Genomic DNA, 26,593 nt, shown 5'->3' with positions numbered 1-26,593 from the left:
CTTTCTCCATTTCCTCTATCTTTCTGCACTACTGTATCTGCTGCGCCTAGACGGATGCTGGGCACACAGTAGGGCTCAGCGAACAGCTACCAGATGCAGGGGTAAATGGCTCTGAGGATGCCACCAACCTCCTCATCCACAACCAGGTGAATCTGGGCTCTCCATACCCTTGCCCCCAGACCACATACTCGGGTCAGCTCTTATCATTTGCCAGTGCAGAAGACAACACTGTCCATCAGATTAGGCCAACTGCTCCAATTCCCTCCCCCTGTGATTCTGATCCTAAGAGCATAAGGACATCCTACAAAATCACCTGACAACCCAACATTTACCAAAATGGCCCCAAAGTGCTTCCTGGTCGATACATTTACCCAAATAGTGAAATAAGGATCGTCGTCCTTTCCAACAGGCAGTGGCTAGAGAGGGGAGGTAGAAACCATCTCCAGGGCTCCCTTCTCTTGCACAGACTCAGTCACCACTCACTGGACTCCTTCCAAGTGGAGGCTGTGAGCTCAGCTCTGGGAGCACAATGAATCTCAAGAGTCAGTCCCTGGGGCAGGGGGCTTGTTGAAGTCTAGTACGGGAGAAAGGCAAGACTGGACATCCTTCAGACAACCACTGTGAGCCTCAACGCTTTGTCCTCTCAAAAATCACTACTGGAAACAGACTCACAGAGAATGAACTTACTGGTGACTCTCAAGGAAGGGTGGGGGGAAGAGACAGTTTGGGAGTTTGGAATGGACATGTACACACTGCTATTTTTAAAATGGATGACCAACAAGGACCTACTGTACAGCACAGAAAAGAATTCGAAAAAGATACATTTATATGTACAACTCAATCACTGCTGTACACCTGAAACGAACACATTGTCAATAAAAATAAAATAAAAAGTTAAAAAGAAAAAAACTGTATGGCTGTCAGCAACCAAGCTGGACTCTCTGTTGCATGTTTGTGTGTGTGTGTGTGCGCTCATTCACTCAGTCGTGTCCAGCTGTTTGCGATCCCAAGGACTGTGGCCCGCCAGGTCCTCTGTGTGTGGAATTCTCCAGGCAACAATACTGGAGTGGGTAGTCATTCCCTTCTCCAAGGGATTTTTTCAGAACCAGGGATGGAACATGTGTCTCCTGCATTGGCAGGCAGATTCTTTACTGCTGAGCCAGCAGGGGAGTCCAGAATCTCCTTTGAGACTACTTCAAATTGCTAATATAATAAGTGACTATATTACTGCACAAAATAAAACTTTAGCAGGTACGGTCCCCCTTTCTGAGATAGTTTAAATATACAAATACCATATTTGACTAGGAATTATTGTGATAAAATATGGCAGCAGTTATTAGAAGATGGCTTCCAGTGTCAATGTAAAAAAAAATTTTTTTTTAATCGCCGTTAGGGAAAATATGGTGTCAATAACTATACCTCAGGGCGAAAGGTAGGTGACTGAAAGACCTTCTGGCCTGGTGGGAAGGCTTGAGTGGGCTGTGGGGGAGAAGATCGCCCGAAATCTCACCCCTGAGGCTGCCTTCAACACGTTCACAGAGGTCAAAGACAACTTTTCTCCTTTTCTCTGGGCAAAGGTAGTGACCCGAAAGACAGGTTCGTGGTGACTGACAGGGCCTACCAACCTCAGTCTGGGAGCAAGAAGGTCCCTCTCAGGTGGCACTGTGTCACAGCACATCCTATAGACTAGAGATTCCCAGCCAGGGGAACTTTCTTGACCGAAGTCACTGTTCTAGGGCTCAGTCCTCACCTGTGCCCCTTCTGCCCACAAGACTGAGCGACTCTCCCGTGACCTCAGGCCAGAGCAGGGTGCTCCATTCAGAGTAATTCTCACCCCACAATAGGACTATACATTCAGTGACAATCATAACATGCTTTGCCTGAACCATTAAAGTTAACCTGCTCGGTTCTCTCATTTGGGGGAGAGGTAGGTGAGAAGTGTGTTAGGTAATCAGTTTTCTCTCTCCTTTTCTTTTCCCTTGGTTGGAAGCAAGGAGACATGCCCTATGAGCCAAGAGCCTCAGGTAACTCGCCTCTGTTTGTGAGCCAGGGATCCCCAAATGTGGGAAACAGCAGAACCCCTGGCATCTTGGCCTCTGGGACTCCTGAAACATGAACACCCTCCTTCTGAACCAGGAACAACCCAACTAGCAGGACAGGGTACAGGCTGTGGACACAGGCCTCAGCATCTCAGAAAAAGGAAGATTAATATTAAAGTCACATCTCCCTGCTTTCCTACAGCATGTTTTTACTATGGTTCTTTCTACCACCCATGGGTCTCACTGATAGCTAGGTGACTGCCAAAGGTCTAAGCAGGTTAGAGGCGCGGAAGAAGGAAAAAAAAAGATAACTGTGGGAAAGCTCTATCCCATCATCTAATTTTTTTCTAGGAACTGAAAAAATACCACTATGATTCTAGGCGCTAAGTTCCTGATTCCAGGTAAGCACTCATGCTAAAATTACTACAGAAACAAGACATGCAACACACGGAGCCTTTGTTGAGCTTCACAGTCATCATGTATAAAAATGACAGTTATTTCCCTTAAGGGGTGATAATTAATATTGCCTTTACATAAGCCACTGTTTTTTAAGTTTTTCTGTTTTCCTGATGTTTTCCTGCACTAGCAATCAGCAGGGTGATCGACATCACTGTCAGGCTTTTTCTCTGAGAGATGAACACTTTCACCAACACATTCCTGTAGGCACAGAAGTATTCCCTTTTGAAAAATAAAGCAAGGGGATGGGGGTTTTAGGGCATAGTTCTTGCCCCACAGCATTCTGGGATTCCCTTGCACCTGACCCCAAAGCCACTGGATGAGATTCTGTCCATACTCAAGACTTCACACAAGTGAATGTGGTACAGGAAAAACTCTCCCTTGCTTCTAAAATGCTCTCCCCATCAGGCCAGAATTGCCTGCCTGCCATTCAAACATCCCCTGCCACCTCCCCCAACCCCAGGCCACAACACTCACAGCTTATGGGATCTTAGTTCCCCAACCAGGGATCAAACCCAGGCTCACGGCAGTGAAAGTGCCAAGCCCTAACCACTGGACTGCCAGGGAATTCCCAATTCAAACATTTTTGAGTACTTTTGTCAGGTATTCAGTATGTGCTGATGAGTAGGCATGATCCCAGCCCTCAAACTTCAGTGGAAAGATAGACAACAATGGATCATTCGATTATAGCGTAAAAGTAGAATCTACCTAGTGATTTCACAAATGTTTGTTGAGCACTGTTCTGGATCCTGAGCACATGCTGGTTTACAAAACCAAGAGGACATACACAGGATAATCATAAGAACACAGAAGAAATCCATCACATCCTATCCAGGAGGATCAAGAAAGGCTTTACCTGGAAGGAGTCTTGAAAGATGAAAAGAAGATGGTGGAGGAAGGCATCCCTAGCAGGCAGTGGGAGCAGAGGCACTGGTGACCATGGACACCACAGGGCCTGTTCTACTGCATGCCTGGAATGGGAGGCAGGGGGCCAACATGAGTCTTGGGAAGCAAGACAAGGTAACCGGGACCTTGATGCCCCAGCTGGACTTCCCTGTTGATGTTCAGTCGCTAAGGAGCGCCCAACTCTTTGCAGCCCCATGGACTGCAGCACACCATGCTTTCCTGTCCTCAGCTATCTCTCAGAGCTTGCTCAAACTCAAGTCCATTGAGTCGGTGATGCCATCCATTCGTCTCATCCTCTGTCGTCCCCTTCTCCTCCTGCCTTCAATCTTTCCCACATCAGTGTCTTTTCCAAAGTCTGCTCTTCACATCAGGTGGCCAAAGTTTTAGAGCTTCAGCATCAGTCCTTCCAATGAATATTCAGGGTTCATTTCCTTTAGGATTGACTGGTTTGATCTCTGTGCAGTCCACGGGAATCTCAAGTCTTCTCCAGTACCATACAGGGCTCCCCTGTAGTTGAATAAATTTGAAGAGCCCGAATCCCAAGAGTGATGTGATCCAACGCCCATCTCAGATATATCATGAGATGGTTTTTATCTGCAAGTATTGCCTCTCTTGCCTCAGAGGCTTGAAAATGCAAACGACAAGCAGATTTAGATTAAGTAACTGGATACAAATACACTTCCCCAAAAATAAGAATCTTCTATTCCAAAAAATAGAAGATTCTTCCCTGTTTTAATTAGAGAAGATGGCTGGAAACCACTAAGTGGGTGGGAGGGGGGAGGGAAGGAAATGGATGTTTTTTTCACAAGCCCCCAAAATTAAGTGAGCAAAAAGCAGTTTCCCAGAGACAAACAGTACTGACTTAGTAATTCTGCTGGAACTGTTCGTTTTCATCTCTGCTGGGACCAACAGAAGCCGCGTGGATAGGCGCTTCAAGTCCCGTGTGGCCCACGGCCACTTCACACCTCAGTAGGAGCCACACCAGCCTCAGCTTTGCCGCCAAGTTCATCATACAGAAGCCAGCCTCAGACAGATCCAGAAAGGAGTGAGCATACATATTCTCACCACAGAGGATGGCTGCAGAGAAGGCTGTTTTTTCCAAATAATATTTTACATTAATTTAATAGTTCAACATTCCCAAGGGCCTTCAGACTGAGGACTGCAATTCTACAACATGAAGGACAATTTCAGATCCCCACAGCCCAAAATTCAACTATTAAACATTCCATCCCTATAGACAAGATACACTTACTACTTAGAAAATGGTACCCTGAATATAATACACTGAAACAATGAGATCACACTACGACATTACAGTTTCCAACCAAAACCTAATTAAAAGTTGCTATATAGTGCATCCTGCTTATTCAACAAAGTTTAAGCCTACCAGTTATTTTAACTTCAAATGAACTTGATAGCTTTGATACAACCACAAACTCCAATTTGATAACTACACAATTATCTGCCTTCCAAATAAAATTCTAAAGCTCAACAAGTAACATCATAATTAGGTTGGTTACACATTTTTATTATAGAAGGAAGCATATTAAATGTTACTACCTCAAAGGCCAACATTTCTCTTAGGGAAGCCACACATGAAACAAACTGGGGAGTTTTGTTCATCTCCCACTACAAGTTGCCAAGATGTTTAACTGCCACATTTTCAGTTTAGGACACTTCAAAAGTTCCCAGTCAGAAATGAGAGATGGGTTAAAAAGTAGTTTTCTTGGACTTTCCTGATGGTCCAGTGGTTAAGAATCTGCCTGCCAATGAAGGAGATATGGGTTCAATCCCTGGTCCAGGAAGATTCCACATGCCTCAGGGCAACTAAGCTCTTCAGGGAAGCCACTGCAATGAGAAGCTAGAGCACCACAATTAAAAGTAGTCCCCACCCCTCGCAGCTAGAGAAAGCCCTCATGCAGCAACAAAGACCAAAAACTGCTTAACCAGACATGTTTTCATTCTCTTGCATTCATTTTTCTTAAAGATCCCAACCATATGTTCATCGCAGCATTATCTACAATTGTCAAGATCTAGAAACAACTTAAGGGCCCATCAATGGATGAATGGATAAAGAAGATGTGGTATATATACACAATGGAACAATACTCAGCCATAAAAAAGATGAAATCTTGCCATTTGCAACAACATGGATAGACCTTGAGGGTATTATGCTAAGTGAATAACACAGAGGAAGACAAATGCTGTACAATGTCTCTCATGTGGAATCTAAAGAACAAAAAAATTAATGAACAACCAACATTAAGAAGCACATGGACACAAAGAAGAGAGTAGTGGTTTCCAGAGGGGAAAGGGTCAGGAAGGAGGGATGGGGGATGGATAAAGGGATCAATTCTGAGATGAAAGATGGAAACTAAGTTTTTGGTGATATGTATACTATAGGGATACAGAAATAATATGATGTTGTATACTCGAAACTTATGTTATAAACCAATGTTACTTCAATAAAAAATAAAAATAGATCTTAACCATCCTAACAGTTGTGTACCCAGCACAGGGAACACCCAGCATGGATCATTATTTAACCATTCCCCTCCTTCATACAACTCAACTATGTCCAGCAACAACCACACAATAATCATCATTCTACTCTTGCATCCTTTAGTTTTAAAATGAATGTTTAAGTCATGTGGCAGCCTGGGTGGGAGGGGAGTTTGGAGAGAAATGGATACATGTACATGTATGGCTGAGTCGTTCTGCTATGCACCTGAAACTATCACAACACTGTTAATCAGCTATACCACAATACAAAATTAAAAGTTTAAATAAATAAAATGAAGGCCAATTTTAAAGTAACTTCTAAAACACACCACAATTTTTCTTCCATGATCTAAAATATGCACTTACCCAGCAACATGACACCTAGGAGTTCTCATTCTCTCTTTTAAATCTTAGTCACACATTAAAACCTCCAAATGGTCACACAGAGTGATGGAAGTGAAGAAGCTCAATTTCTGTTTCTTCCTCTTAAACTGCACTATCACTGTTTATCTCAAAGGCCTATTTAAATTTAAGAACAGGTTGTACCATAAGGACAAAAGGCACAAAGTACTCCTAAAGAAGCTCCAACACGGCCAAAGCACTGGGATCTCACTCTCAAGTCAATGAGTATCACTTAATCTACGAGAGTCAGGGCCAAATGGATAACAGAGCCGCCCAAATTAATTTCCACGTACAATACAATGCTTATTAAAGGGAAAGCTTTTAAAAACATGTGCTAATCTGACTGTGTAACTATATACTTGAAAAGTGAAAGTGTTACTCACTCAGTAGTGTTCAACTCTTTGCAACCCCATGGACTGTAGCCTGCCCTCTCCTCTGAACATGGAATTCTCCAGGCAAGAATACTGCAGTGGGTAGCCATTCCCGTCTCCAGGGATCAAACCCAGGTCTCCCACATTGCAGGCAGATTCTTTACCATCTGAGTGTTTATGTATATACGGGCCTCCCAGGTAGTGCGAGTGGTAAAGAACAAGCCTTCCAACGCAGGAGACATAAGAGATGAGGGTTCAGTCCCTGGCTCTGGAAGATCCCCTGGAGGAGGGCATTGGCAACCCACTCCAGTATTCTTGCCTGGAGAATCCCATGGACAGAGGAGCCTGGCGGGCTACAGTCTATGGGGTTATAAAAACATCAGACATGACTGAAGAGAATTAGCACAGCACATATGTATATATGTAGTTATTTTGGCACTTTTTAAATATTGGAATATAATTGCTTTGCAATGTTAGTTTCTGCTGTTCAACATCATCAGCCAGCTGTGTGTGTGTATTAGTCACGCAGTCATGTCCGACTTTTTGCAACCCCATGGACTATAGCCCACCAGGCTCCTTTGTTCATGGGATTTTCCAAGCAAGAATACTGGAGCAGGTTGCCATTTCCTACTCCAGGGGATCTTCCTGGCCTAGGGATCAAATCTGCAAAAGGCAGGCAGATTCTCTGGATTACTTGGCCATAAAAAGGAACTAAATTGAGTCAGCTGAAATGCTGTCTTAATAGATGGTCCTAGAGTCAGTCATACAGACTGAAGTCAGAAAGAGAAAAACAAATACCATATATTTACACATGTATATGGAATATAGAAAAATGGTACTTATGAACCTATTTGCAGAGCAGGAATAGAGATGGAGATTTAAAGAAAGGATTATATTATTTATATGTTGTTTTTCAGTCTCTAAGTTGTGTCCGACTCTTGGCAAATCTCCATGGACTGCAGCATGCCAGGTTTCCTGTCATTTATGATCTCCCAGAGTTTACTCAAACTCATGTCCATTGAGTTGGTAATGCCATCCAACTATCTCATTCTCTGTCGCCCCTGCCCTCAATCTTTTACATGTATATTACATATATATACAATTTACATAATCATATATAAATTATTCCCTGGAGAAGGAAATGGCAACCCACTCCAGTATTCTTACTTGGAGAATTCCATGGATGGAGGGACCTGGTAGGCTATATAGTTCACAGGGTCGCATAGAGTCTGTCACGACTGAGGACACACACATACATATATGTCAATTATTCAGAACTTAGACAAGCAAGAGCGTTTTTCCCAGAAAGTATTTTATCATTAGCTTTGTTTAGAATTGCCCACACAAGCTGATAACAAAAGCAGAAGGTTGAAGTCAGCTGTATTGGTTTTAGGCTCTCTAAAGGCACCACCCTCTGACAGCCCCACTTGGAGTGGACCATGCCCATGGCCCCACCCATGGGAGACAGCTGCACACAAGCAAAAGAAGCCCACAAACAGAAGCCTTCTGAGCACACAAAAATGTCAAAGTTCAGACACAGAAGATTTTGTGTTGCCAACATTTGTAGTGAGGGTAAAACAGGACTGACTATCTGGGCTTTGAGTCATAGGGTGTTTACCTGTATGCCTAGGCCCTACCACTGTAGTCACAGACCAGCAATACACTCCCTCCACCCTAAGAGGTGAGAAAGGTCATCCCCCATCACTGGACAGCTGAGTCTCCCTGGGGTGGCGGTTAGAACACCTTGGAACAACACACAGATCAAGCCCAGTGCTCACCCCAGGGAAGGAGACATTTTTTTTTTTAATAGTACCCTTTTAATTCTTAACAAGTACATCTATTTCTTATTCAAACACACATTTAAATACACAAAGAGTATGCCACTGAGAAAAACACCAGCAACCCTCACGAATTATTTTCCTTTATTTTCAAATATTTCCCTAGTGAACAGAAACAAAACTAGCATCTTCTAAAAAGGCCATTCACACCAGTGAAAGATACTCTGTAAACAAGGACATCAAGGATTATTTTAAAGAAAGTATTTCTGGATTCTCCCTTGGAATCACTTCTTTCATGCCCTGTTCTAACTTGCTGTGGTTTCTCCAGGTCAAAGCATCCTGGAAGGAGCCAATTGGAAAGGTGGTGTCAAGGCCAGTATTGGGTACCCAGAGAACCTGGTGGAGAAGCAGCCTGGGTATTACAAAAAGAGCCTAGCTTTGAAACCTGGCTTTGAGTCTCTGTTCTATCTAGCACTTTCTCAACCTGGGGCCCTGCCCAAATCACAACCTCCCAAGAAGTCAGCTTTTATTTATGAAATCGAGGGTGATGTATGCTTCTGAGAGCTGCCCTGAGAACTAAATCATTTTGTAACAGGAGGGAAGGGGGCAGGGCACAACTTTTGAAAGTATGACATAGCCCAGGGACACAACATAAACCAACTAGAATCAAATGGGTCCAAGATGGTGGACAAGTCCACTTTGACGGACCCTCAGTCAGCAAGCTAAATGACACACCCAGAGGCGCCACGACAGTTCCAAGGCACTGTCAAAGACCAAGGAGTGGGTGGTGGCCCAATTCCTGGAAATCTCCACCCCTTCTCCAAAACAGATGAAACAACCCTCCCACTGATTAGCATATGAAATTACCCAGCCTGTAAAAGCTAACCACACCACATCGCCCTCTGGGATGGCCCAAACTCAGTCTGTGGAATGTGCTTCTCTCTGAATCTCAACAAATCCATTTCTTGGTGCTGGAGAAGACTCTTGAGAGTCCCTTGGATGCAAGGAGATCCAACCAGTTCATTCTCAAGGAGATCAATCCTGGGTGTTCACTGGAGGGACTGATGCTAAAGCTGAAACTCCAATACTTTGGCCACCTCACGTGACGAGTTGACTCACTGGAAAAGACTCTGATGCTGGGAAGGATTGGGGGCGGGAGGAGAAGGGAACGATAGAGAATGAAATGGCTGGATGGCATCACCGACTCGATGGACATGAGTTTGAGTGAACTCCGGGAGTTGGTGATGGACAGGGAGGCCTGGTGTGTTGTGATTCATGGGGTCGCAAAGAGTCGAACACGACTGAGCAACTGAACTGAACTATCACTTTGTCTCTTCTGCAATGAGACATCAAGAACCTGAACTTCATTAGGTCCTGAAACCAGGTACTGTGGGTTTTACCTGGGTTCACGTCCCAGCCATGTGGGTTTGAGTCCCAAACTGGGTTTTGACTGGGTTTGACTCCCAGCCACGTGGTTTTGAGTCCCAATCTTAGGTCAATGGTTTCAATTTGAACTACGCGGAGGTTTTCATACACATATCAAATATTATTACCTTTATACTGAATTATACATGTCAGGAATCTCAACCAGAGGTAACTGTTGGCCTCACCAACAGGAGTTTTATCACTGAAAAGAGCTGCCGGGTTGGTCCCAACAGCACCAACAGCTGACTCAGGAGACGGAAAAGAGGAGGAAACAAACATGAAAGCAGAACTCCTGGTAAAGGGCAGGGAGCCTGACTGCCTGGGTGCTCATCCCGTTGGGTGATGCTCAGCAACCTTCTGGACTTATACCACCTTGGTCTCCATCTGCAAACTGGGGAAAACAGTGGCACCATGATGGCCATCATTTGAAGTCATGATGCTCTATAAAATCTACAAAAATCGTCAATACTGACTTGGCAAATATTAAACCAGTGCTCCTAGGGGAAGGGAATATGGGGTGAGGTTTCCATGATATTCTAATTAGAACATTTTTGTCATCTGATCAATGCACAACCATCCACTTAGACTTCCCTGGTGGCCCAGTGGTTAAGACTCTGTGCTTACACTGCAGGGGGTGTGGGTTCAATCCCTGACTGAGGAACTAAGATTTCATGTGCCCAGTAAATAAATAAATAAAACAAATATTTAATTTCACCTATTAATTTTTCTAAAAAATCAGAAATAAATTATTTAAAAAACAGATCACCATGTTTTATGTGTTTCTGTTTTAGGATACCTTATTTACTATATACTATTGGTTCATTAAACTGAAATCGCAGCCTAAAGGGCTAAGCTCATGCTTGAAGCAGCTTATCTAATATACCTGTTTTCTCCCTAAGGCACAGCACAACCTTCTTGCCCTCAGGAACTCTATATACAGTCCCAGTACTAGGCTTGGGGGCCATTTTAAACAAAAAAATCACCAGTCAATAAAAAAAAAAAAACCTCAAAAATCCCAAGTTTGCACTAATTATACCATGAAGAAGAAAGTGAAATTAAAGTCACTCAGTCGTGTCCGACTCTTTGTGACCCCGTGGACTGTAGCCTACCAGTTTCCTCAGTCCGTGGAATTTTCCAGGCAAGAGTACCGGAGTGGGTTGCCATTTCCTTCTCCAGAGGATCTTCCCAACCCAGGGATTGAACCCAGGTCTCCCGCACTGCGGGCAGACGCTTTACCGTCTGAGCAACCGTGAAGAGGACACCTAAAGTATAAAACCTGAAATAAAAAGGCAGAAGCTCTCCTGAGCTGGGGACGTGCACAGCAGCTCAGATCTCCCTTCACTCTGTGTCTGTAAAGGGTTGCACAAGCACTGCAACTACTGATTTGGGTGTTATACACATAAATTTTAACAAGGAAGCAAATATGTACATACAGAATGTGCAAATAATGAGGATCAACTGTACTGAGTTGCTCTGAGTAGGTCTGATGATTCAACGAATGAATACAGATAAAGTGCTGAGAACACTGCCTTCCCCGTGTATAGTAAAGTGTAAGTTGTTAAGCTGTGTCCTACTCTCTGCAACCCCAGGGACTACACACTCCATGGAATTCTCCAGGTCAGAATACTAGAGTGGGTAGCCTTTCCCTTCTCCAGGGGATCTTCCCAACACAGGGATGGAAACCAGGTCTCCCACATTGCAGGCAATCCACTTTACCAGCTCTTTACCAGCTGAGCCACAAGGGAATCTGTGTATAGTAAGCACTCCACAAATGTTCTCTGTAATTACTAAGGAGTCAAACACGTCCATAACATATCACACGGTGTAAAAAGTTGAGCTCTTTCAAATCCTAAAAGATGATGCTGTGAAAGTGCTGCACTCAATATGTCAGCAAAATTGGAAAACTCAGTGGTGGCCACAGGACTGGAAAAGGTCAGTTTTCATTCCAATCCCAAAGAAAGGCAATGTCAAAAAATGTTCAAACTACTGCACAATTGCACTCATCTCACATGCCAGTAAAGTCATGCTCAAAATTCTCTAAGCCAGGCTGCAGCAATATGTGAATTCCCAGATGTTCAAGCTGGTTTTAGAAAAGGCAGAGGAACCAGACATCAAATTGCCAACATTCTCTGGATCATCGAAAAAGCAAGAGAGTTCCCGAAAAACATCTATTTCTGCTTTATTGACTATGCCAAAGCCTTCGACTGTGTGGATCACAAGAAACTGTGGAAAATTCTGAAAGAGATGGGAATACCAGACCACCTGACCTGCCTCTTGAGAAACCTGTATGCAGGTCAGGAAGCAACAATTAGAACTGGACATGGAACAACAGACTGGTTCCAAATAGGAAAAGGAGTATCTCAAGGCTGTGTATTGTCACCCTGCTTATTTAACTTATACGCAGAGTACATCATGAGAAATGCTGGTCTGGAAGAAGCACAAGCTAGAACCAAGATTGCCAGGAGAAATATCAATAATCTCAGATATGCAGACAACACCACCCTTATGGCAGAAAGCGAAGAACTAAAGAGCCTCTTAATGAAAGTGAAAGACGAGAGTGAAAAAATTGGCTTAAAGCTCAACATTCAGAAAACTAAGATCATGGCATCTGGTCCCATCATTTCATGGCAAATAGATCGGGAAACAGTGGAAACAGTGGCTGACCTTATTTTGGTGGGCTCCAAAATCACTGCAGATGGTGACTGCAGCCATGAAATTAAAAGATGCTTACTCCTTGGAAGAAAAGTTATGACCAACCTCGACAGCATATTAAAGAGCAGAGACATTACTTTATCAACAAAGGTCCATTTAGTCAAGGCTATGGTTTTTCCAGTAGTCATGTATGGATGTGAGAGTTGGACTATAAAGAAAGCCTGAGTGCTGAAGAATTGATGCTTTTGAACTGCAGTGTTGCAGAAGACTCTTGAGAGTCACTTGGACTGCAGGGAGATCCAACCAGTCCATCCTAAAGGAGATCAATCCTGGGTGTTCATTGGAAGGACTGATGTTGAAGCTGAAACTCTAATACTTTGGCCACCTGATGCGAAGAGCTGACTCATTTGAAAAGACCCTGTAGCTGGGAAAGATTGAGGGCAGGAGGAGAAGGGGACGACAGAGGATGAGATGGCTGGATGGCATCACCGACTCGATGGACATGAGTTTGGGTAAACTCTGGGAGCTAGTGATGGACAGGGAAGCCTGGCGTGCTGTGGTTCATGGGGTTGCAAAGAGTCAGACACAACTGAGCAACCGAGCTGAACTGAAAAAGCTTAATAAAATCGTGAAAAAAACACTATAGATGGTGACAGAGAACCACAGAAATATGGCACGGAAGAAAAAAATAAAATTTTAGATTTCTTCCCTAAAGCAATCGTCCACTCAATCTATTATTTTCCTTTCTCTCCACCAAAAGGTTACACTCTCCAGGCAACCCTCTACATGTCTGCTCTCACATACATTCTCTGGACACCTTGTCCTTTTTGCAACATATTGTAGCAAACTCCATTTATCAAACTCTCCGGCCAACTTGCTTCCACATAAGGAGGAACCAGCAGCTCCTGGGAAGACAGGAGCAGGAAAAAGGCTGGGGTCTCTCATCCCTTTTCAATCCACTGACCCGCATCTCTGCGAGGGATTCAGTCCTTTCTGGTATCATGGCCAACTCCCATGTCCCCTGCAGCCCCAAGGGTGGGTATCTTCTGGTGGCTGCACACAGTCTCTTCGGTATGTCATCATCACCTCTTCCCTCACCTACAAACCCAGTTTTCAGTAGAAAGTTCTCTGTTCAAATGCTTAGTCCAGTTATCCTGACATTCCACCACATATAGGACTCCAGAAGGACACTAAACCAGGCAAATCTCCTGCCAAGACCAGCCCCACCACACACAGATACCCCTGTCCCTCCTGCAACCTCATCTCTCACATCTGGACTCTCTGGATTAAGGACAAATAAAGGTCCTTCGGTTTCTCTTTTTTAATTCACTGCTTGCAGGGGGAAAAAATGCACTTACAAAAGTATTAGAACTAAACTATGAGAACTATTCTTCAGCTTTTTATCAAGTACATTACCTTCCCCATCTTTCAACATAGGCTCCTGGCTGCTCCTGCACCAAAGGTTTGTCGCTGTGTAAGTGCTATTTACTTTAAAAAGATTAAGCAGTACTCTCAACTCCTACACACCTTGATTTTTTTTAAAAAAGATCCAAATGTAGCCAAGGGCACATGGCCAATTTACTCTCCTGGTCGGCACTGGCCACTGCTGGCTGCTGACAGCGGCTGGTATAATCAATGTCCATTAATCCAGAAGCAATTTCCAATCTTCTCCTCCCATTGTTTTTTATCCAGGGCATATAAAAATGTAACGCCTGACCATAATCACGTACAAGCATGAAAAGAGAAGTAAACCAGCTCATGCAGATAAAAGGATGCAAGAGTGAATCAGAGAAGCAGGAGGTGGGGGTGGGGGGGGATTGTGGGCAATGCTTGCTACGCACAGAACACACATTCCTCTTCTCCCTGGACACACAACTGCATGAGGTGTCTCAGCAAGGGGCGGGGGCAGTGTCCAGGGGACCTGTATCTGTGCCCCCTTCCAGGGGCTAGAAAGAGCATTGCAGGGTGATCCTGGAGGGCAAGGGTTCACAAAGTCAAGCCCTATCCAGCCTTGGTCACTAAATAGCATTTTTTTTTTAAGTGGAAATGTAGTTGATTTACAATATTGTGTTTCAAGTATATAGCAAAGTGATTCAGCCATACATATATATCTATATTCTTATTCTTTTCCATTTTAGGTTACTGTAAGATGCTAAATATTGTTTCCTGTGCTATACAGTGAGTCCTGATGTTTATTTTATATATGGTAATGTGCATCTGTTAATGCCATACTCCCAATTTATCCCTCCTCCTCTTTCGCTTTGGTAACCATAAGTGTGTTTGTCTATGAGTCTGTCTCTGTTTCATAAACAAGTTTGTTTGTACTGTGTTTTAGATTCCACATAGAAATGATATAATATTTGACTTTCTGACTGACTTCACTTAGTCTGATGATCTCTAGGTCCATCCATGTTGCTGCCAATGGCATTATTTCATTACTTTTATGGCTGAGTAATATTCCATTGTATATATGTACCACATCTTCTTATCCATTCATCTGTGAATGGACATTTAGGTTGTTTCTATGTCTTGACAATTATATAATGCTTCAAAGAACACCAGACGCATATATCTTTTCCAATTCAAGTTCTCTCCAGGTATATGCCCAAGAGTGGGATTGCTGGATCAGATGATAACTCTAGTTTTTTTGAGGGACCTCCATACTATTTTCCTCAGTAGCTGCACCAATTTACATTCCCATCAACAGTGTAGGAGGATTCCCCTTTCTCCACACCCTCTCCAGAATGTATTATGCTAAATGAATTTTTAAAAATTTTTATTTTTAATTAGAGGATAATTACAATATTGTGATGGCTTCTGCCATACATCAACATGAATTGGCCAAATGTCCCCTCTGTCTTGAACCCCCCTCCCGCCTCCCTCCCCATCCAACCACTCTAGGTTGTCACAGAGCACAGACGTTGGGTTCCCTGTGACATACAGTAAACTCCCACTGGCTACCTGTTTTACATACAGTAATGTACATGTTTCACATACGGTAATGTACATGTTTCAATGCTATTCTCTCAAATCATCCCACCCTCACCTTTCCCCACTGTGTCCACAAGTCTGTTCTTTATGGCTGCATCTCCTTTGCTGCCCTGCAAGTACGATCATCAGTACCATCTTTCTAGGTTCCATATATACATATTAATATATGATATTTGTCTTTCTCTTTCTGACTTACTTCACTCTGCATGATAGGCTCTAAGTTCATCCATCTCATTAGAACGGACTCAAATGTGTTCCTTTTTATAGCTGGGTAATATTCCATGTGTATACGAACTACAACATCCTTATCCATTCATCTGTTGATGGTCATCTAGGTTGCTTCTGTATCCTCAGTTCAGTTCAGTCGCTCAGTCGTGTCCGACTCTTTGCAACCCCATGAATCACAGCACGCCAGGCCTCCCTGTCCATCACCAATTCCCGGAGTTCACGCAAACTCATGTCCATCGAGTCGGTGATGCCATCCAGCCATCTCACTCTCTGTCGTCCCCTTCTCCTCCCGCCCCCAATCCTTCCCAGCATCCGTATCCTAGCCATTGTAAATAGTGCTGCAATGAACAGTGGGGTACACGTGTCCTTTTCAATTACAGTTTCCTCGGGGTATATGCCCAGGAATGGGATCGTTAGGTCATATGATAGTTTCATTCTTAGTTTTTAAAGGAATCTCCATATGTTCTCCATAGTGGCTATATCAATTCACATTTCCATAGCAGTAGAAGAAGGTTCCCTTTTCTCCAAACCCTCTAATGACTTTTTAAAAGGGGTCAATTTCCCCACCTCCACCAGCCTAAAACTATGAACAAGGGAAAAAAAAAAAACTTGCACTGGGTACAAAATGACTATCCATATCAAAACACACACATGCACACACACACACAAGAGGTCCTTCTGTTACAGAAGGTCTTGAACACATGGATGTGTACTTTTCAAATGAGCTGGGCAGTCATATGGTCAAAGTGGCCATGGGGGTACATGAAATAATCCCCAGCATGTCCCTTCCAGACAGATCTCCAAAGGGAGAACCATCTGAGTGAGGGTCACAGGAATAAGCACTGTTCCTGGTTCCCCAGCTCCTGTTAGGGAGAACTGTGCCCTGCAGACCAACAACGCTTTTACTGTGTAGTACAAAAAAACAGGATTCAGAGAGGTCAGGGTGGGCCTTTCAGCAGAAACAGAGCTAAGACCCCCATCTCCCAGGTCAATGCTACTCCAAGCGGGGTGGGGGCACATCCACAGAGCAGGGCCAGTCCACAAAGAGTTTCTGGTCTTTGAAGTCCCAAAACTGAGGCTAAGTGTTAACTTTTACAGCCAGTGGACAGGGTAATTTTATGTCTTTGAATCTCACAATAAAATTGAAGGCTTGTATTTTACACTTCTTTTTTTTTATCTCACTTTTCTAGTAATTTATTTTTATGGTAACAATCTGTGATGGTTTAGCATTTTAAAAGCTGGTTCTGTTTCTGTCGGCACCCAGAGTCCCCAGACTCTTCTACCAAGATCACTGCACCCTCTTCCCCAATCCTTCCTGCCTCAGGCTCACCCAGGGTCTCCTCCACCCACCCTTCACCCTTCCTTTCCAGGAGGTGCCTCCCCTTAGGTGAACTTTCCCGGAGCCCCTCCAATGTGTGCGCTGTGGACACCAATTCCTGTGAGCCATCCTGAGCTCAGGCCAAAAGGAAGTCAAGTGATTGATCAGTCCTCCATCCACACAGCTACAATAACACAGGACTCTGGTCCCAGAAGGGTTTCCCTGGTGACTCGGTGGTAAAGAATCCACCTGCAATGCAGGAGACCTGAGTCTGATCCCTGGGTCGGGAAGATTCCCTGGAGGAGGATATGGCAATCCTCTCCAGTAGTCTTGCCTGGAGAATCCCATGGACAGAAGAGGCTGGTGGGCTACAGTCCATGGGGTCACGAAGAGGCAGACATGACTTAGCAGTTAAATAACAATGACAACAACTAGTCCCATAAAGCAGTCACAGTACAAGAAGAAAGGACTGGAAACCTGTCAGTAGCTCTTACCCACATTAATTAACCCAAGAGAGAACCTCAGCATGTCTGACAGATGCTATCTATCCATCATCTCAACCTGGGATGAAAAGTGAAGGAGACTTTGCCTCTCTCCTCCAGGGAGATGGGGATACACGGAGAGATCCCACACTGGCTTGGAGATAAAGGAGAGATTATTTACAGAGCGAGTCATGTGTGTGATTGAGTGTGTGTGTGTGAGTGCGTGAGTGTGCAAAGTGAGCGTGCGTGCGTGAGAGTGGGCACGTGAGAGAGAGTGTGCGCATCGGACAGCGTGTGTGTGTGTGGCGTCAGGTATGATGAAGTATTATGGGAAGGGAAGGAGATGTGGAGACCACATTAGCTCTGCCCAACAGGACCCCCTGAACAGCCCCTTACAAGGGAGCCCAGGCGAGTGGGGAGGAGGACCTGGAGAGAAGGATTTAAACACAGACATCTCCTTAAAAATGAATGAAGAGAAAACCAGACAGATCGCAATGACGGCCATGACCTAGCAGAAGGAACAAAAGAAACCCTAGGAAACAGCAGAGTAGGCAACACCAACCCTTCCCAGAGTACGGACACTATGCGGGGCTCAGTGTCTGCCTCGGTTCCAGGGAGACCACATTTTTTCAGAATTTCTAGAGACAAAGGGATGCTAATTTTAATTTTCAGCACCTCTCAGTTATTAAGACATGTGTCAACCATGGATCAGAAAGGCAGGGAGTCAAGGGGGATGAAAATGAGCGAGTGTTCTCCTAGGTTGCTGCACTTTTCTGGGTATTTGAAATTTAAAAAAATTTTTTTTCAAGTAAACCAGAGAAAAGATGCATGATGCTGTTTTGAAACTTCTTGCCACAAATGGGGAGCTCTGATTAAATCCTGTCCAAGCTGGGCATGCCTTGGGAAGACAACTGCTCTGCTGTTCCCTGTCTGGCCCAGTGACAAGACAAGGGGTGGCTCCTGCCCTGACCTCTGCCCTGAACCCCCACTTTTCCCTAAGGCCAGCAGGATTAACCCAATGTGGTTATTATCAACAGGCAGCAGCTCTCTAGATAGAACGTAGGCACCTCATGGACTTTGAGAAGGAGGACTGAGATGGAGTTCCCATGCGTGCCACAGGCAGAGGGCCAGGGAGGTGACAACCACCCTCAGCTGATTTTCTTCCCAAAGCCCGTGGCCACCATCAAGCTGGCTCAACAGCCTGTCCCTGCCCCACTCCAGGCAGGCCACACACTGGACTCAGCTGCCCAGCACATGGCCAAAGTCAAGCACCGACATTTCCTAAGACGAGACTCATGTCCCAGGAACCACAGAAAGAAATCGGAGCACGAACAGTGAAGGCTGTTTCATTTTAACTGCACCCCAGGCATGCCATCTAAGCCCCCATTTCTGTTACACCTCTTCCAGGATTACTCATCTTTGACACCATCATGAACTTGAAACCCCGTCATCTGGATTTGTGGATGACTGTACTTCAGTGCCTGCACTAGCAGGATACAAATAAAATGAAACCAAACTTTTCTACCTAAGACCTGTTTCTCTCTGACATTCATTGTTTCAGCTCATCCTGAAGCCACATGCCAGGATCTGCACTCCCCACCAGTGACGTGAAGGGAGTAAGGCCAGTCCTCCTGCTCAAGAAATTTACAGTTTACACAGACCCACAATGAATACAACGCCTTCCGCTACCCTCCCGCGTCTTCTCCACTTTCTTTTGCAGTGTGTTCATGTGATCTACTGGAGAAGGAAATGGCAACCCACTCCAGTGTTCTTGCCTGGAGAATCCCAGGGACGGGGGAGCCTGTTGGGCTTCCGTCTAAGGGGTCACACAGAGTCGGACACGACTCAAGTGACTCAGCAGCAGCAGCATGTGATCTACTGGGGTGGCTATGGTTTTTAATTTTTATTTTTTTATCAGCAATACTGCAACTTTCAGACACCCCTGGTGGTCCAGCGGTTAGGAGTCCTCCTGTCAATTCAGGGGACACAGGTTCCATCCCAGCCCAGGAAGATTCCACATGCTGCAACTGAGTCCATTCGTCACAACTGTTGAGCCTGTGCTCCACAACAAGAGAAGCCACTGCAATGAGAAGCCCATACCGCAACTAGAGAAGGCCTGCACACAGCAACAATGGTACAGCACAGTCAAAATAAATACAAATTTAAAACAAAACACGACATCTTTCTCTTCCAGTCCTATCTCCAGAAACGAAACAGAGAAGATGCTTCTTTGAGAAATTAAGGAATAAAAAACCAGGGGTGGGATCTACCAACCTATCTGAGAAACACCCTTTTTTTTTTTCCTACACCCATTTCTTACCACAGACTCCGCGGCAGAGCTCTAGAGTCATTCGTTTGCAGAAGCCAGCCACCTCCCTGATCTAAACTGTTAGTTTAGATCTTATGATTATACATAAACCCAAGCAGAAAGCCAAGACATCTTTTTCCCAGCTGAGTCAGAAAAGAGATGATGGTTTTACAAACTGGACAGGGGAGAAAGGTAACTGCTTCTTCCACCTTCACGAAGATCCAACCATTGCCCAATCCCTGGGCGTTGTCAAAGTGTGGAGAGGGTGCTTTCTATCCTGAATGCTATTTAAAGGATGATAAGAAACTAAAACTCATCTGTGATATGGCTTTCAAGTTATAAATGTCAATGACAGCCAGTCTGCTGCATTGGGAACTCCTCCAACAGGTTGACAACGGACCAATTCCACGGCTCTGGAGGAGGCCGACAGACAGCTGCTCTTTCAGCAGTTATTTCGAAAGGAGCCAAGAGGCCCTTCCAAAGGCAGATAGGTGTTGGCACGCTGAAGGGGGAAGGTGACGCCATTTCTGGTGGCAGACAGGCACAGCCCAGGAGTGCTGTGAGATGCCAACATGTCTGCCTGCTCCATGGAGACTGTTAACCCAACACAGTACAGGGGGCAAAAAATATCACAGGAGAGGCAGAAAGATGCGTATCCTCCCCAGAGCACAAGCCACAGCACCTGGGGACCAGGGACCACAGACCCACTCCTCAGTCTTCAGCATGTCAGCCTGCTATGCCCCCAGCTGCCACGCCTGGCAACTCTTGGAGGGCAGTGAACGAACTTCCCTATCTGTCAACACTACACTAGTTTCAGACAGACCATTGAAGACAGATGGTTTAACTAAACCAGCCTCTGAAATGAAGTTCATTCCCTTTAAGTCGTGTGTGTGATGTAGGGGTGGGGAGAATGTGTAAGATGGATTAAATATGCTTGTTCCATCTCAGACAAAATCCCATATCTTTAGAGATGCAAAATCTCTTTGAGGTTCTGAAGGAGACACTTCTTATTTTTTCTGGTTTCTCCCAGCGGGACAAACTCTCAAGGTGACAGGAAGAAGCCTCTGACAAAAGTCACACGGTCGCATGATTTGAGTTCTAACTAAGGCTTTTATTCACAGACATTCATCTGCTTGTCAGTTGCTGGGTGGTTTTTCTTCTGTGATGTTGTTAAGGACAAAATTTGTTCAAAGACCCACACACATGAAAGAAACACCAATTATGAATGCTTAATGTTTCATTCTGCTGGCCCCATAACCTCAATACCCAAATCTATCAGCCTGTAAAATCCAAAAATTCTGCTCCCAAGTTGAAAGTCTGATTTACCAAGGTGACTTTCAAAGGTAGCTTAGATCACGGTTTTAAGCACTCAGGACTATTCCTACAGTTAGAACAGGAACGTACTTAGCAAACTGCTTCCTCCATAAAATATGTTCATAACTGGGGGCTAAGGAAAATGTACTCTTTTACAACATCGTTTGATACGGACACAGTTCAGAGATCATGCAGTCATCATGAGTCACACTCTCCAGTTCACTGGCTCTGTTATGTTCACACCATGATCCTCTGTATCTGAAGGGGCCTGCACTTCTATCTAGAAGTATCTGACCAAGATTCAGTTCAATTACCGTTATGTTTGATAAAGACTGAATAAAGTAATAGATGACCTTCTGCTCCAGTCACTTTACTATTTGAAGCAGATAAAATATCCTTGCCCAATTAACCAGATGATAAATTTCACCAGGTCTTTACCAGATAGCCAGAAACATACATGCCCTCGGGACTGAGTCGCACTAGAAGAGTGATCCCCTGGCCCTTTGGGTCCTGATGCTTCCAAATGCTCTGACTCAAGTACTCAGTCCTCTCCCTAAAGGCAAATATCCCAGTCTGTGCTTAAATATCTGCTTATTATAGTACTTACATGGCCTGATGGCTCTGCCTCCAAAGTCCACTTTAGAACAGTAATCACTCCTGCAATCACAAAGACAAAGACATCTTTAAGTTTCTCCTCTTTACGGACTTGAGCCACTGCAAACAAGACAGACTGACAAAGAGCTTCTACGAACTATGCCTCACATTTTGGAACCCAGCTGCCTTTTAAGATAAACAACTAAAAATAGCTAGATGAGAATTCCCTATCACTCCAACACCCAGAGGCTTATCTCTAAAAAATTACATTATCTTACTTGTTAGGATCCAAATCCATCCATTATTAGTTCAGCAGGAGTAAGGCTCCATTTGGCAAAGATGGAGCATCTCCACAAAACCACTCTCTTGTTCTAAGTCTCAGGAGGCATTAAACCAAAGCTTTTACCAGTCCTAATGCTTTCCGGACTAGACTACATTAATTCATACACACAGTCTCAAGTATATGCATACACACAACTTTAAAAATACACAGCTCTGTGACAAAAAACCAAGGAGTTTGCAATACGCGATAAAGCCAATTGAATGACAAGCCTGTTCATTTAAATTAACAGATTACTTGCAGCTGCTTCACCTTGAAAAAGCAAACCAGAAGAGCAGTAAAAAGCCATTTGAGAAATATATCTACTATGTGCTTCTGATATCACTAAGATTTTCCCTAAATAACACTCCTTTTCAGAAAAAGGGGGAAAACAGTCCTTTTACAGAAACATACAGTGTGCTTCTGATATTCATGGAATTTATCAGCAGATAATTATAAAACTGAGAGGTCAATAGAGAGAGAGGGAAGGAGAGAGGGAGAGAAAATAAAGACCATGCTGCACAGATCCATCTTCAAGCTGACTATCCAGAAGTTTTTTAAGACTAGCCAACAGGTCTACCTCTTCCATAAGCCCCTCGTGAAAGAACATGTACCACCTTCTGCTGAAAAACATTTGATAAAGTTTTGCTTTTTATTTCCAAATATGGTCTGCAACATATAACTTCCCTTCACAGTACTAACATTTTTGTCTGTGTCAACAATCTGTGAACAATAGCAGAGGGCTGTGCACTGGGGCAACTTATAAGAGCAGATTCAATCTACTGTCATTCCAAAACCACGATTTCCATGAAACAGTCTGGCCTCAAATGTTTGCTAAGGAAGGGTAGAAGGCTGGAAGGGTTCCAAATCAATGCCAGTGATCACATGACCCTTTTAAAACCAGCTATTATCTGAGATAGCTTTGAGGTGAAGGAATGGGTTGTGAAACTGGGTTATCATGATACAGGAAAAGCTACTATCTCCTGTAAGCAGCACCAAGATATATTGAGAAAAAACAATCCTAAGCACCTTCATCAACATCAAAAATACATTCTTCTGGAGTGGTATCAGCTAACAAAATGAACACCTGCGTGCCTCTGACCTGAATAATATCAACTTATTTTCAGTGCTCTTTTCTGTATGTTTTCATAAACACCTAATTTGTTGTATTACATGGTAGCTTGCCTTTGAATATTGTGATCAAGTGCACAGGCTGTGGTGGCTAATGAATCATATAGTAGTGAGACTGGTATGATTCATAAGTCAAAATGTTCATGACGTGCCAAAAGGGGAAAAAAAAAGTTCATTATCTTTTACCTCCCCCAATGCTTTCAAATCTGGAGTTTTTATTTTTTCATAATACTCATACTAATAAAGAACTCAATCTTGACTTCACCTTAAGAATTAGGCAAACTATTCCCTGAGTCATATGAAAATATACATTAGTAAAGTTCATGGTCACCAAGAAGCCCAAGGGTCATTCATTTTTATCCTCAGCAAAACTTTAAAGTTCAGCTAATCTTAAATATCATTTCCTATAGAGCCAAGTATATAACTAATGAAAGTTTAAAACTACCTTTAGCTGTGTTTATAGGTAAATGTCTTAGATAAATGTTCTCCTTCCCCATTTTCCAAACAGCACCACTCCACAGATTTCATCAAGATTTTACCCAAAAGTATCTTTTCTGTAAGTTCCCTCAATCTCATCTTGGGTGTATACTTTGATTTCCCACCTTAATTAAACCTAACTGTGAAAGCACTTGTAAATAGAATACTGGAGTAGGTAGCAATTCCCTTCTGCAGGGAATCTTCCTGACCCAGGAATTGAACCCGGGTCTCCTACATTGCAGGTGGATTCTCTACCGTCTGAGCCACCAGGGAAATCCCAAATAGAGATCATGGGAGTACAACTCAATCTAAAAAGAATAAGACAGCAATCATTGGGAATGGACAGTGAAAGAGTAGTTAGGAAAAACTGGAGTGTCATTTTCAGACATTTACCCCTCTCAATTTATAATTTGGATAAAATATATTATGAATGACCCACAAACAAAATAACCTGCTTGATGAGTTCTGCCCTCTAGAGTGGCATTCTATGAGAAATCTGCATCTGAGTATCTTGCCTATCACCCCTTCCCCATTCAAACATCTTGAAAGAGGAGCCATGATAAACCCAGCTTGCTGAAGGACCACCTCTGCAGTATGCATCTGACGACACGGGATGACAGAGGCCAATTCCAGGCATGTGGATCTCACACCACCCTGCCCCTAACGCCCTTCAACACTGTCATCTGTCAGGTTGATCCCTTTTCAGTTTTACACTCAAGAGTCCCTCTTCTTATTTCCTATGGACAGCACCTCTCCAAATGGAGAATCTCAGAATCTTGATGTAACTTCAGATATAACTCCAAGCAGGCTTTCCCTCTCCCCTTTTCCACAGTCTAAGCAAAGGTGACTCACTGAGAGCACTAAAGCTGTCCTGTATAAAGATTCATATGAGCAAATAGTTCAAGGGCGCCTACTGCTCTGCCTAAAATATTTTCACACCTAGAATAAAGATTTTCAAAGATAAGACCACTGAATGGTACACATTAGAAACAAATCATGACCATCATTATACGCCTTACTTTTTAAATTTTTTTCCTCAATTCTTTAAAGAAGTTTTTAAAATTGAAATGTTTGATTTACAACTTCATGTTAGTTTCCGGCGTACAGCACAGCGATTCAGTTCATGCATATGTATATACACACATATACACTTCTTCAGATTTTCTTCCCTTACAGGTTATTACAAAATATTGAGTATAATTCCCTATTGTTTTAAGTCATTCAATCTCCCCTAAGGAACATCAGATAGTCACAGAGGAAAGAAGTCCCATAACTACAATCCTGGCTTCATACGGCTTTCACCTTAGGTTGGGCAGACCAATTAAATGTACCGCAAGTGCAATGCCGCCCAGTAGCAAAGATCTAGAGTGGACCTTGACAACAGAACTTGCATAATCTTGACCTTTGTTTGGTTTTGTCACAGGTGCCTCATCAAGGCTCCACGGAGAGCTTCCCAAAATAGACTCCAATCTAAATCTGCCCCCTCCAAGGCTCCCACTGCCTGGACACAAACTCAAGGCCCAATCTCACAACCAAAGCCTCTATCTTCTTGTGTCTGAGGCAACCTCAGTGCCTCTGTCAGAAATGATGGGGGAATTCACAGACTATCACAGACAAAAAGCGCAGCTGCCACATCAGAGGGGCAGCAAATCCTCTACAAATGTTAGTGATTATTACTATTGTGTTGTTACTGCTATCAGAGGATAATAAACTAATAGGATAATAAAAGGGCAGTTCTAGAACCAGTCAGAAGTCTGGAAGCACAGCCTGGTGGTGCCCAATGTGTTACAACTTCATTTTGCTAACAGCTATTCTGGCAGGTGATTGATCAGGAATAAAGAATCCACCTGCAATGTAGGAAATGTGGGTTCAATCTGCGGGTCAGGAAGATCCCCTGAAGAAGGAAATGGCAATCCACTCCAGTATTCTTGCCTGGGAAATCCCATGGACAGAGGAGCCTGGCAGGCTATACTTCATGGGTTTGCAAAGAGTCGGACATAACTTAGCAACCACATCACCACCATTTTATCAGGCATGTGTGACAATTACAATGACTCAGTGGCTTGGACCCTGGAATACCCTTACTTAACAAGACTGTTACCCTGCAGATAGTTCCTAGGTAAAGTGCTTGATTTACAAATTAGGAAAAAATATTCAAATCTTGCAACGTTTCAATTCATCACTAACTTGGATTAGAGAGAGAATCAGTTCAGTTCAGTCGCTCAGTCGTGTCCGACTCTCCCCGACCCCATGAATCACAGCACGCCAGGCCTCCCTGTCCATCACCAACTCCCGGAGTTCACTCAAACTCATGTCCATCGAGTCGGTGATGCCATCCAGCCATCTCATTCTCTGCCGTCCCCTTCTCCTCCAGCCCCCAACCTTTCCCAGCATCAGAGTCTTTTCCAGTGAGTCAACTTGTCGCATGAGGTGGCCAAAGTATTGCAGTTTCAGCTTTAGCATCAGTCCTTCCAATGAACACCCAGGATTGATCTCCTTTAGAATGGACTGGTTGGATCTCCTTGCAGTCCAAGGGACTCTCAAGAGTCTTCTCCAACACCAGAGAGAGAATATTTGTAGCCAAAGAAGTTTATCCAAGATTTTATCAAGACATGATGATAAAATGTAGGCTTGCAACTATTTTTAACATTAACAGTATCACAAAAAGTAGACCCCCTTTACAAAACTTGTACATAGTCCCAAACAAAACTTGCTATTTTCATAAAAATTATTTTAAGAGACACAAAGGAAATTCATCTTAAAATTCTGTTTTTGGAACCATCCCCACATTACACCTGTTTCTCTCCCACAGCCTAACAGTTCTCAATGTATAGGCCCAGATCCAGAAACACCAACATCGTCTGGGAAGTTGGGGATGCAGAATCTCCGACCCCACCACC

General features: G+C 43.8%; 1 protein-coding gene across 6 annotated transcripts in view; it reads right to left on the bottom strand.

Moving 5' to 3' along the window:
* Nucleotides 1–26,593, bottom strand: part of MGAT5 (alpha-1,6-mannosylglycoprotein 6-beta-N-acetylglucosaminyltransferase) — a 407,856-nt gene that overhangs the window by 323,373 nt on the left and 57,890 nt on the right. For 4 of the 6 annotated variants that reach the window (XM_088828985.1, XM_055398622.2, XM_088828990.1 and 1 more), the window contains exon 2: nucleotides 21,780–21,829. The exons of the other annotated variants lie outside the window; for them this stretch is intronic. The gene's annotated coding sequence lies outside the window, so the exon portion shown is untranslated. The remainder of the gene's footprint in view (nucleotides 1–21,779; nucleotides 21,830–26,593) is intronic. 6 annotated transcript variants of the gene reach the window in all.

This window comes from Moschus berezovskii, chromosome 2 (genome assembly GCF_049115385.1).
Source record: "Moschus berezovskii isolate FMDL1 chromosome 2, NW_MosBer_1.0, whole genome shotgun sequence".
NCBI lineage: Eukaryota > Metazoa > Chordata > Mammalia > Artiodactyla > Moschidae > Moschus > Moschus berezovskii.
This window is presented reverse-complemented; position numbering and strand designations above follow the sequence as displayed.